This window comes from Panthera uncia, chromosome B4 (assembly GCF_023721935.1).
Source record: "Panthera uncia isolate 11264 chromosome B4, Puncia_PCG_1.0, whole genome shotgun sequence".
NCBI classification, from domain to species: Eukaryota; Metazoa; Chordata; class Mammalia; order Carnivora; family Felidae; genus Panthera; species Panthera uncia.
In genome coordinates this window covers 35,500,912-35,514,527 of record NC_064809.1, presented here as the reverse complement: position 1 = coordinate 35,514,527, position 13,616 = coordinate 35,500,912, and the positions used below count along the sequence as shown (strand labels likewise).

The following is a 13,616-nucleotide window of genomic DNA, read 5'->3' as shown; positions in this document are numbered from 1 at the left end:
CCTTAATTGCTTGCTATAGTTTCATAATATGTTAAAATCAGGTAGTGTAAGTCTTTCAAATTGTTAATCTTTTTTTTTTTTTAAGTTTATTTATTCATTTTGAGAGAGCACAAGTAGGGAAGGGGCAGAGAGAGAGAGGAAGAGAGAGAATCTCAAGCAGGCTCCACACTGTCAGGGCAGAGTCCAATGCAGGGCTTGAACTCACAAACCATGAGGTCATGACCTGAGCCAAAATCAAGAGTTGGACACTTAACCGACTGAGTCACCCAGGTGCCGCATCAAATTGTTAGTCTTTATTAAAGTTGTTATAGTTATTTCAGGTTGTTTGCATTTTCATATAGATTTTAATCTGTCAGTTTCTATGACAAATCATGCAGGGAGGGTATTTAGATTGCATTGATTCTGTAAACTAGTTTGGGGATAGTTGACATTTTAACACTATTAAGTCTTTCAAACCATGAACATAGTATAGTTCTCCATTTAATTAGATCTTCTTTAACTTGTATCTACAATGTTTTATTTCAGTTGTTTGCTGCAAATATATAAAAATACAGTTGTTGTTTTTTATATTGAAATACCTTACAGTTTTGCTTACCTCACTTATCCTGGCAGTTTTATTATTATTTAGTTTAAAATATTTTCTCTTCTTCCTACAGATTTGCAAAAGTGTCTAATTGCAAATTGGGTCATATTTTTATTGATTTCCAGGTGAATCTCATTGTGATCAGAGAATATACTTTGTATTATTTTAATATTCTATATTTTCTGAGGCTTTCATTTTATGTCCCAGAATGCAGTCCATGTTGATGAATATACATGTGCTCCTGAAAGGAATGGTATTCTTTAGTTATTGCATATAGTGTTTTATAAATATCAGTTAGGTCCAGGTGGTTGATAAAATCGCTCACAAATTGCATCACTTTACCAAAAACTTATGAGATGGAGATGTCTATTAGTTGCTGAGAAAGAAATATTAAAATATTCAAGTATAATTGGAATTTTTGTATTTGTCCTTTGAATTCTTCGATTTTTGCTTCATACATTTTGACATTGTTATTATTTGCATACCCATTTATGATTGTACTCTTATTAAACATTCTTCTTGTCATTATGAAATATGCTTATTTCTAATAATACCCTTTGTCTTTAAATTATTAGTCTTAAATCAACAGGGAACAATGTAAAGTGACAGTAGAGGTCACTTAAGTGTTGTCTGGCAAATTAACAGGCATTCAATGAATACTTCTTGAATATTGACTTTCTCCAGCTTTAGTTTTTCTCAAGATTGCTTTTCTTCTTTAATGTTTATTTATTTACTTTAGAGAGAGAGAGGGTCAGAAAGGGAAGGAGACAGAGAATCCCAAGCAGGCTCCTGTCTGTTGGCACAGAGCCCAACATGGGGCTAGAATTTACGAACTGAACCGTGAGATCATAACCTGAGCCAAAATCAAGAGTCGGATGCTTAACTGACTGAGCCACCTGGGCACCCCTCTCAAGATTACTTTTAGATAGGGGCGCCTGGGTGGCTCAGTCAGTTAAGCATCTAACTTCAGCTCAGGTCATGATCTCACGGTCCATGAGTTCGAGCCCTGCATCAGACTCTATGCTGACAGCTCAGAGCCTGGAGCTAGCTTTTGATTCTGTGTCTCCCTCTCTCTCTGCCCCTCCTCTACTCATGCTCTGCCTCTCAAAAATGAATAAATGTTAAAAAAAAAAAAAAAAAGATTACTTTTAGATAATTCATGACCTTTTATGGGTCCTTAGAAATTTTAAGATTATTTATTCTATTTCTGTGAAAAATGTCATTGGTATTTAAATAAGGATTGCATTGAATCCATAGATTAGATTGCTTTGTGTAGTTTGGACATTTTAATAATATCAGTTCTTCCCGTCCTTGAGCATGGAATATCTTTCCATTTATTTGTGTCTTCTTTGATTTCTTTCATTAATGACTTACAGTATTCAATATACAGGTCTTTTACCTTCTTGGTTAAATTTATTCCTAGGTATGTTATTCTTTTTTTTTTTTAACGTTTATTTATTTTTGAGAGAGCTCAAGTGGGGGAGGGGCAGACACACACACACACACACACACACACACACACACTCACACACACACACAGAATCCAAAGCAGGCTCCAGGCTCTGAGTTGTCAGCGCAGGGCCCAACACAGGGCTTGAACCCACGAACTGTGAGATCATGACCTGAGCCGAAGTTGGATGCTTAACCAACTGAGCCACCTAGGCGCCCCTCTTTTTGATGTAATTGTAGACAAGATTGTTTTCTTAATTTCTCTTTCTGATAGTTTATTATTAGTGTATAGAAACACAACAGTTTTTTGCGTATTGATTTTGTATCCTACAACTTTACAGAATTCATATATTCTAACAATTTTTTGGCACAGTCTTTAGAGTGTTCTATACATAATATGTCATCTGCAAATAGTAACAGTTTTACATCTTCCTTTTTGATTTGGTTGGCTTTTATATCTTTTTCTTGCCTAATTGCTTTGGCTAGGACTTCCAATACTAAAAAAAATGTGGTAAAAATAGACATTCTTTTTTTTTTTTTAATGTTTGTTTATTTTTGAGAGAGAGTGAGTGTGTGTGCAAGCTAGGAAGAGGCAGAGAGAGAGGGAGACAGAGGATCCGAAGCAGGCTCTGTGCTGACAATGCAGAGCCCAACACAGGGCTCGAGCTCATGAACTGTGAGATCATGACCTGAGCTGAAGCCGGGCGCTTAACCCACTGAGCCACCCAGGAGCCCTGGTAAAAATAGACATTCTTGTTTTGTCCTGATCTTTCAGGAAGCGCTCTCAGCTTTTTGTTACTAAATATGTTAACTGTGGACTTGTCATATATGACCTTTATTATGTTGATGTGTGTTCCCTCTGTACCCACTTAGTTGAGAGTTTTTATCACAAATGGATGTTTAATATGGTCAAATGCTTTTTCTGCCTCTATTGAGATGACTATCATCATTTTATCCGTCATTTTGTTAACGGTGTATTGCATTGACTAACTTGCAGGCGTTGAAGTATCCTTGTACCCCTGGAATAAATCCCACTGGATCCAAGATGTGATCCTTTTAATGTATTGTTGAATTCAGTTTGCTAATATTTTCTTGAGGTTTGTGTGTGTGTGTGTGTGTGTCTATGTTCATCAGAGATATTGGCTTATAATTATTTTTCTTTCTTGTGGCATTTCTGTTTTCTTCTAGTTTTGGTATCAGGGTAATACTGGCCTCATAAAATGAGTTTTCAAGAGTTTCCCTTCCTCTGTTTTTTGGAAGAGTTTGAGAAGAATTGCTGTTAATTCTTTAAATGTTTGGTAGAATGCACCAGTGAAACCATCTGGTCCCAGGCTTTTCTGTTTGGGGAGATTTTTGATGACTGATTCAATCTCCTTACTCAATATTGGTCTGTTTAGATTTTCTATTTCTTCATTATTCAAACTTGATAGGTTGTACGTTTATAGGAATGTATCCTTTTCTTCTAGGTTATCCAATTTGTTGGCATATAATTGTTCCTAGTAGTCTCTTATGAGCCTTTGTATTTCTGTGGTATCAGTTGTAACATCTCCTCCTTTATTTCTGATTTTATTTATTTAAATTCTCTCTCTTTTCTTCCTTGGAGAGTCTAGCTATTGTTTGTCAATTCAAAACACCAGCTCTTAGTTTCATTGATCTTTTCTATTGTCTTTTTGGTTTCTATTTCCTTTACTTCTACTCTGATCTTCAGCATTTCCTCCTTCTATTAACTTTGGCCTTTATTTGTCCTTTTTCTAGCCCCTTGAGGTATAAAGTTAGATTGTTTATTGAGACTTTTCTTGTCTTTTGATGTAGGCATTTATCACTATGAACTTCCCTCTTAGATTGGTTTTAACATTTTAAAGAGAAATAAAGTAAACATTGAAGTAGTCCCCTGTGATTTTCTTTACTGGCCATCTGCTGAAAGATTATGTCATGAGAAGAGCTGATGATACATATACTTCACAGGTCAACAGTAACTCACTAACCCATAGCCAGAGAAAATACCAGAATGGCTTGGGACCTCAAGAAGCTTTTATTTGAATCTTTAAAACCTAAGAAACTTTTCTTTTCTTTTCTTTCTGTTGAATTGGTTGTTAATCTCTTTTTAGCTTTGGAATAGCACTTTTCTGCTTAGACTAGAGGAAAATTAAGATTTTTTGCTGTCAGGAATTATTTCTTTCAAAGTGGTATTTCTCTTCTATAAAAGGGTACATGTATATAATTTTGTTAAGGCACTTATACTGAATTGTGTTTAATAGTTGGGAGTGAGAGTACTTTTTGGTATGTGATTTTGCTACTTCTCCTGTGGGGATAGTAATATTTTCCTGCAAGAGTAGATGCTTCCGCTTCTACTTCCTGCTGTCCTCTTTCCCCCAAACTTATAAGAGCCCTTGATAAACAGAGCGGAGAAACAAGCATTGTATACCAGTGTTCTCACCAGCCTCACCAGATCCTGACTCTTTTATTCAGCTAAGAGAGGTGCCAGTCATCTATACCTGCTCAGCCTTATCTCACAGCAAAGATTGAAACAAAAAGAATTCGTCACAAAAATAATCACTCCTCTGTGAACAAAGGTTCACATCATTCCTCCTTGATGTGTTTTGGCCTTTCCAGAATAACTGTGGGACAGTGTTGATCTGTTTATATGACTTGGACAGAGCTGTTAGGTTTTTAGTACAACCTTTCAACTGCCAAAGTTGTTTTTCTCTGACAGACTGACTGTTAGGATCAACTATCATTTTTCTGGCCCTTAGATATTAAATTCCTCAAACTTCAAATATGTCTTTTCTGTTTCACATTAATTATCCAAGAAAAATGTAGACAGCTGTTTGTATAATTAAAAAAACATTAAATGAAGGTCAGATATTTTAAGTAATTCATTAACCTCTTAGATCCTTAGTTTATTCATCTCTAAAATGAGTGTGATGATAACTGTCCTATTTCTCTTAAGGCAGTGTAGTGAGTGTGAAAGTTGTTTATAAGTCCATAAGCTGCTATGCAAATAGTAGGTGCACAGCCAGCATTCACTTCAGATAGCTTTTGTGTGGTATTTGAAGTGTAACACAGGCAGTTTTCATTTTTAGTTTTAGAACATTTTTTACAGATACATCAAAGGAATGCTGATGGGAAAAGGATATAGTTGTTTGGCACCAAATCTCTGTATTTTAAACACCAACTTTCTGTATTTTTAGGGTTAGTCAACATTTTCTGAAGTCACTGTGCTTTGTGATAGCCTGCAGATACTCTCAGAATTCTAGAACCTTTGCTCTAGACTACAGTTTTTGCCAAATTCAGACTACAACTATGTTACACGCTTTGTGGACTGTAATAGTTGATATAGTAAGATAAAGTAATGCAGGGGCACCTGGGTGGCTCAGTCGGTTAAGCGGCCGACCTCGGCTCAGGTCATGATCTCGCGGTCCGTGAGTTCGAGCCCCGCGTCGGGCTCTGTGCTGACAGCTCAGAGCCTGGAGCCTGTTTCAGATTCTGTGTCTCCCTCTCTCTGACCCTCCCCCGTTCATGCTCTGTCTCTCTCTGTCTCAAAAATAAATAAACGTTAAAAAAATTTTTTTTTAAATAAATAAATAAAGTAATGCATGCTAGCTACAATATGAAAGCTCTATCAACATTATCATAAAAATAGAATACTGCTTTTATTTACTAACTGTAATCATTCCCCAGTTTTTTCACTGTTTTGTGTACCTTTGTACTTCTAAATTCAGCTTACCATTCTTTCTTCCTTCATGATTTAGAATGATTTGTGACTGAACCAGATTTTATCTTCAATGTTTTTCTTTTTCTTTCGTATTTTTAAAGTATGATTTCCATTTTATTTGTTTTCCAGAGGATAGCTTTTCTTCAGACTTAAAAACTCACCTCCTTACATTGGCTTTGGCAGAGGTGATAGGGTAGCACCTGCAGATCTAAATCCCATTGGGGGGTGTTTGGTCCTTCTGGGCTTCACAAAAGTCATACCCTACTACCTTGCTACAAATGGCACAACTCCTGCAGTAATGTAGTTTCACTTAGAGCTTGAGAAGCATAAAGGTGTGAAAGACCCTTGCTTCAGAAATGTCCTGATAGCTATAGCCTCTGCTGTGTTTCAAACCATGAACGTTTTAATGGCCTAGTCCTTGGGCACACATCAGGCACAGCAGGTGCAATGAACAAGCTGCACATAACGTTGGCGGCCCTTTTCTTCATAATAATTGTTTCTTCTTTCCGTGGTCATCTTGGAAGCAAGCACCCAAGAGCTCCGCTTTTTCTCATGAAAACATTTTTCTGCTGTAGAGGTATTATAACTGTTGGGATTCCTTCAAGATGGCTGCCTCTGCTCTCCTTCTAAAAGCCCACTAGGGTATTTAGGCCCCCAGGAGCCACAACACACTGGTACTCCTGGTGCATTTATGCATCTTCTTCCCGATTAGGATTTCTCTGATAACTGGTCACCAACCTAGAAGTATCTCAGAACTGCCCCCCTCCCTGGCCTTTCACTTTTTTTTTTTTTTTTTTTCCCTTAAAGCCTAGACAGAGTCTTCCAGAACTGGATGACCATGAAGATAAATAGAGGCATGCCCAACCCCATTTCCCCATTCCAGCAGCAGACAGGAAAGGAATAGGTCTCACTGTATCTCCTAGATTTATATATACTCTCTTCTCTCTACTTGTCAGAATGCACACTTCTGTGCATAAATGACTGTGTGGGGACTTTCTTTGTGTGAGAACTAGGAGTCTTAAGGAAGGCAGATTGAGAAAAATTGGATTTGTAGTCAACACTAATCACTTAGCTTCGAAAGGGAAAGAATTACCCATAATCCCACCACTCTGATGCAATCTCAGTTAACATTCTGTTGTCTCATAGTCCAGTGTTACTGTTTTTCTTAGGTATTTTCTTAGGTATTTCTTTCTTAGGTATTGTCATAACTGTGATACATGCACATTAGTGCACTTAAAAATTTCTACTTTCTGGGGCGCCTGGGTGGCTCAGTTGCTTAAGTGTCTGACTTTGGCTCAGGTCATGATCTTACAGTTTGTGAGTTCGAGCCCTGCGTGGGGCTCTGTACTGACAGCTCAGAGTCTGGAGCCTGTTTCAGATTCTATGTCTCCTTCTCTCTCTGCCACTCCCCTGCTCACACTCTGTCTCTCAAAAATAAATAAATGAAAAAAAAAATTTTTTTTATTAAAAAAAGAAAAAAATTTCTACTTTCTTAAAAATGTACTATTATGGGGCGCCTGGGTGGCTCAGTCGGTTAAGCGTCCGACTTCGGCTCAGGTCATGATCTTGCAGTCCGTGGGTTTGAGCCCCGCATCGGGCTCTGTGCTGACAGCTCAGAGCCTGGAGTCTGTTTCAGATTCTGTGTCTCCCTCTTTCTTTGACCCTCCCCTGTTCATGCTCTCTCTCTATCTCAAAAATAAATAAATGTTAAAAAAAAAATTTTTTTTTAAATGTACTATTATATCCCACCTATGAAACTGACAAAATATTTTTTCTTTTGTGTCCTTTATAAGGCAGTTATATTATTTTTATGGCCTTTTACCTTGGTGGTAAAGGGTGTTTGTCTTTAGACCTAATTTGAATGCTGCTCAGTAGCTATGTAATTTCCCACAAATCACTTAACCTCTTCTCTAAGTGTTCCTCATTTGTTAAATGGCAATAACAAAACCTGCAGCAAAGGCTATTGTGCAGATTAAATATAATAAGGTATTTAGTGCACTTAACCCTTTGCCTGGCATGTAGGAAGTGCTAAATAAATGACAGTAGCAAAGACATTCTTAGTGTCTGTGATACAACCCTGGAATATTTATGAGATCCATTGATGCTACTATTTATTTTATAGATTTTTCCTGCCTCCTAATAGAGTAACATTACTTTTAAAAAAAAAATTTTTTTTTAACGTTTATTTATTTTTGAGACAGAGAGAGACAGCATGAACAGGGGAGGAGCAGAGAGAGAGGGAGACACAGAATCTGAAACAGGCTCCAGGCTCTGAGCTGTCAGCACAGAGCCCGATGCGGGGCTCGAACTCATGGACCGTGAGATAATGACCTGAGCCGAAGTCGGGCGCTTAACCGACCAAGCCACCCAGGCGCCCCTAGAGTAACATTACTTTAATTGCACAGATAACCCACAATCCTAGTAATTATTTTTTCCTGCAGCAAAAGAAATTAATCTTCGTTTCTGAATCTCTAATTGAATTGTTAAAGTTTGCCAGTAGTGCCTGAGCAACAATATAGGTACCTCTCCAAGGCCTCAAGGCATGGGATGTTAGCCATACATATTAAGTCAGACCTGATTACCTTTAAGGAGCACCCCATGATGGCAGGTGACTTTTTCTTCTGGAGTTTTCTGACCTGAAGGTGATTTTCAGGCAATAGTAAGAAGTAGAAACCACCACCTCTATACTGGAGTCTAAATTAATTCTGGACACACTTGACAATTACGTAAGTTCCACAGAGGCAAAGACCTCTTAGACTACATGAGAAAGTTGTAAGTAATTTGGGAGAGAAACCTTTCTCTTGATGTATTCTTAAGACATCATTTATACTGTTCCATAGGTACATCCTACATTTTTATAGTTTCTGCTGAATGATTTAAGGTGACATTGTCCTGTGACTCATGTGATTTATTTCTTAGACTCAGAACTACGGTATTTTAAATGTTTCTGGAACATATGCTCTCAGATCCTTTTAAAAAGTTTTTTCTAAGTGTTTTATTTATTTTTTTGAGAAAGACAGAATGCAAGTGGGGGGAGGGGCAGAGCACGGGGGAGACACAGAACCCAAAGCAGGCTCTAGGCTCCAAGCTGTCAGCACAGAGCCTGATGTGGGGCTCAAACCCACAAACCGCAAGATCATGACCTAAGCCAAAGTTGGACGCTTAACCGACTGAGCCACATGGGTGCCCCACCATTGGTCCTTATCTTAATGATTATGAGCATTTGACTAATGGGGAAGAGCTGTCTTTGTCCTGTTTGAGGTGCAGTTTGTGATTGAGACATTCTTCCTGGACAATAAAAATACCCTTACACTTTGTGCAAAATAAAAGTTTTCACATGTCAGTTGATTTTCACAGTCATCTGAAAATGTGGAGACCCTGCAGAGCTCATATATATTTATCAAATGAAAAAGCTGGTGAGTTTTTACCATAAAGGGAAGTTGCATATAATTTATTTAAATTTTTATGCATTAGTACCAGATATTTTTAATCTTTTAAATTCTTCTGTACCTTAACAGGTTATTTATCCTATAATCTGACCCTATTCATGTGTATCAGTTTCCCAGACTGATCTAGCTCCAGTCAGTATCTAGTGCACATTCTAGAATATACCATTAAGTTCACCATGCACACCCACCAGTTACCATATGATAGGACCCCCTTTTAATAGTTTTGGAAGACAGGCTTAGCAGTTGCCTATTATATCACATTTTTATTTTGTAGAGTTATGTTTTGGAGGACATGATTTGAATCACATTTTATCTGAACTATTAAACAACAATCTTGTTACAATAGGGTTCTACAGTATTCCTTTCATTAACTTGTCCTCAGCTTCTCACTAATTTGTTATTTTCTATACATTCTCTCTGTCTTTAGGATTACTATCTGTTTTGGGTTAAAGGAATATTTTCTGAAATACAAAAATGCATCATCAACCAAAACAAAAGAGTTATTCTCCATTGATGTGTCTTCCTCCTTCTTCCTGATCCGAAGATGACGAGGCTAAAGTTTCCAGCTGGATTTGGCAGTTAGCATTTCTGGGATAAATTAAATGAGCACACTTGATTGAGGTGTAGCTGGACTGTATCACTGTCTTCCTATTATCCTGGGAGATCAAAGCAGAGCACAAAATGGGGCTTAGTCTTTAAAATATTTGAAACAGATGGCTGGTTCTTTTTGGTGAAAATTCAGGTTTTAAGGCAAACCACTTGTTAGCAAGACTTCATTTCTTTTCATTGAAAGATAGTCAACATTGAATATGTACCACTCTTTCTTCCTCAATTTCAAAACTAGAATTACAAACTTTTTGTATGAGGAGGGATTTGGCAAACCTAGAAAGCACTTGGACTGTCTGTGTTCCTTTTCATGTGAATATAAAATAAGTTATTCAAATTTTGCTTTTGTCATTTTGGATATTAAGTGAAAACATCTTAAATGTTTAAATTTTCATAGTCATTTTGTTGGTGGGTCACTATTTAGAATCTAACATTCATATTGTTATATCCTCCAGAAATTGAATCAGAATGTTTATCCCTCACTTCATGTTTTAATAAGCTGAAAAGCACATTCTCCATACTCCTTTATCATTGACATCTGGGTCCTAAGTTCACATAGAATAATTCCGTAAGTGTGGTTTGAGGTTTTTATTGTTTGGTTTAAAACTGACTGAAATGAGAAAATTAAGTCAAAAATATTTTTTGGGAGTCTACTTCTAATCCAAATACTGCACTGCGTATATGGATTAAAATATATGTTTCAAGACTGTAAAACAAATACTAAACCACATTTTCTCCAACAGAAAAAATTATACAAGGTACAGTAGGAAAACCCAGGCCTCTCCAAGAAACTCAAGGTTTCACAGAGAAGGTGACAGTGAGCTGCCTCTTGAAGGAGCAGTTCTCATTTGCCAAACAGATATAATTTTAGACAAGGAAGCATAAACAGCATAACAAATTTGGTATACTCTTAGTAGTTCACTGTGGATAATGCTTAAGGTGTAATTAATTATTTCTACATAACATATTACCCCCAACTTGTCAGCATAAAAGATAATAAGCCTTTGTTATCTCAGAGGTATCTGTGGGTCAGGAATTCAGGAGCCACTTAGCTGGGTAGTCCTTACTTAGAGTCTCATGGGGTTACAGTCAAGATGTCAGTTGGGACTGCAGTTATCCAAAAGCTTGACTGGGAATGGAGCATTCAATTTCAAGATGGCTCATCTACAGTTCATGTTGGCTGTTGGCAAGAGCCTTCAGTTCCTCCCTGTATGGATCTCTCCATAAGGCTGCTGGAATATCTTCGTGACATGGTGGCCAACTTCAGCCAAAATGGATGATTCTGGAGAAGAGAATAAGGAAGAAGCCACAAACGCCTTCTGTGACCTAGAATCAGAGGGTACATACCAGCACTCTTACCATATTCTGTTTCTTAGAAGCAAGTCAGTAAGACCATCCCACATTTAATGGAGCAGAGTATCTCAGGCTCTACTTTTTGAAGAGAGGCATGTCAAAAGAATTTGTGGAGTTATTTTAAAACACCAGAGAGTATCAGGGTAGGAGGAGGGCAAGCCATGAAAGCTGGTGCAGTCAGCAGGTAGATCATGAAGACCTTAGTATGCCATGTAATCTGTACAGGATGGACAGAAAGAGAATACTGGAAACGAGAAGGTCAGTTAAGATTATCTTCTTATTTTGTCTTGGAGAGTGATGCTGAAGGCCTGAATAGATGCAAGGATGGAAGAGTTAGTAAAGTGGGAATATATTCATTATCAAGAAACTTTGGTTCTTCTAAGAAATGTCTCCAACCGTTTCCAATCTTCTTTGGGTTAGAAAATAGAGAACATAGTATAAAAGCCCACTTATGGTTTAGGAAGTTAACTTGCCCACAGGAACTATTCAAATAAAAAGCAGTGAATAAAGCCAAGGGGAGAAGCATCAAGCTGTGATCCACAGCCACTAGCTGAGTAACATAGCTCCTAACCATGTTTACAAGTCAGGTTGCCTCTCCAGGTCTTGAATTTTTCATTTAGAAAGTAGGGCAAGGAGAAGGGGAAAAGATTACCTATATGATCTTTAAAATTCCTCCTATTTTTAGCTCTGTACTGAAAATGAGTACAAGATGCTGTTTTGGTCCAATTAGTGTTTCACGCTTGTTTAACCTTGAGAATGTTTGACTCTATAGAAATATTTGACCTATTCACAAACATTTAAATCAGGATATACCGGTGTCAAGGAATTTTCACTGAATTTTTGCGGGAGCTGAAACTAAGTTAATTCTATTTAACTTCTTTATCAGTGTTCCATACATGTAATTGAAAATGGCTAACGTTTTCAATATTCTTATTCAATATTCTTATTCTAGTATTTTGCTGAATCATTTTAGTATCCTTTCTTTTGCATTTGCCTATTGCCAAAATCACTTTTCTATTACATCAACGTTTTATTTTATGTTAATATCACTATTGATGCAAATAATATTCATTATGAATTGATTCTTTTATATATATATATATTTTTTTTTTTCCATCATGATAAGTGTACTCTCTTTATTCCCCATCCCCTATTTTTCTCATCCTCCTACCCCCTCCCCTCTGGTAACCATCAATGTGTTCTCTATAGTTAAGTCTTTGTTTTGGTTTGTCTCTCTCTCTTTTCTTTTCCTTTGCTCATTTGTTTTGTTAAATTCCATATATGAGTGAAATCATATGGTGTTTGCCTTTCTCTGACTGACTTATTTTGCTTAGCATAATACTGTCTAGCTCCATCTAGGTCACTGCGAATGGCAGGATTTCATTCTGTTTTATGGCTGAGTAATAGTCCATTGTATATATATACACCACATCTTCTTTATCCATTCACCTTTCAGACACTTGGGCTGCTTTCACAATTTGGCTATTTTAAATAGTGCTACAATAAACATAAGGGTGCATGTATCCCTTTGAATTAGTGTTTTTGTATTCTTTGGATAAATACCCAGTAATGTGATTACTTGATTGTAGGGTAGTTCTATTTTCAGTTTTTTGAAGAACCTCCATCTATTTTTCACAGTGGTTACACCAGGCTACATTCCCACCAGCAGTGCATGAAGGTTCCTTTTTCTCCACATCCTCACCAATACTTGCTGTCTCTTGTGTTCTTCATTTTAGCCATTCTGACAGGAGTGAGGTGATGTCTCATTGTAGTTATGAATTGAATTTTTTAATGGTAGTTATTATTTCTTAACTAATCTGTGAGACAGTTATAAGAATTTCCTAATATTATAGTTACCCCACTGTCTGGAATTGGTCTATTGTACGGATTGGCAAAGTTTTGGGTAAAGGTTTGTAGATTAAAAGCAACCATAGGTAATATGTAAATAAATGAGCATGACTCACAATCTAATATAACTTTATTTATCGATGCTGAAATTTGATTTGTATGTAATTTCCATATGTCACCCAAATATTCTTCCACTCATTTTTTTCAACCATTTGAAAATGTAAAACCCATTCTTAGAAGATGGATTACAGAAAAACAGGCAGTGGTGTTAAATTTGGTCCACGGACTGTAATTTACCAGCCTCTGGTCTATTGCTGATCCAGCTCTTCTTTGTTTTTCTCATTACTCCGCATCCAGTGGTTGTCTTACCATCCACGGTTGGTGGTGGAGCGAAGCACAGTGATAGGGTTAAAATGTCTTAGGGATCAGAGTGTCAGCTAAAGTTATCAAGAATAACTTGTATTTTACATCTATTCAGATCTATTTTATAGATGATGAAACAGATTCTTGAAAATAGTAATAGTTAAAAAAAATAGTTATAGTTAATAATTATTGAACAAGTTTCCTCTGTGGTAGACACATGGATTATTACAATCACATAAAATACACTGTC

The 13,616-nt window shown here is 36.9% G+C and overlaps 1 protein-coding gene and 1 pseudogene across 5 annotated transcripts in view; one reads left to right on the top strand and one right to left on the bottom strand.

Annotated features, from left to right (window-relative positions):
- ERC1 (ELKS/RAB6-interacting/CAST family member 1) overlaps positions 1–13,616 on the top strand; it is a 511,095-nt gene that overhangs the window by 439,137 nt on the left and 58,342 nt on the right. The gene's annotated exons all lie outside the window — the stretch shown is intronic.
- Positions 4,916–6,906, bottom strand: LOC125920067 (40S ribosomal protein S26-like; annotated as a pseudogene).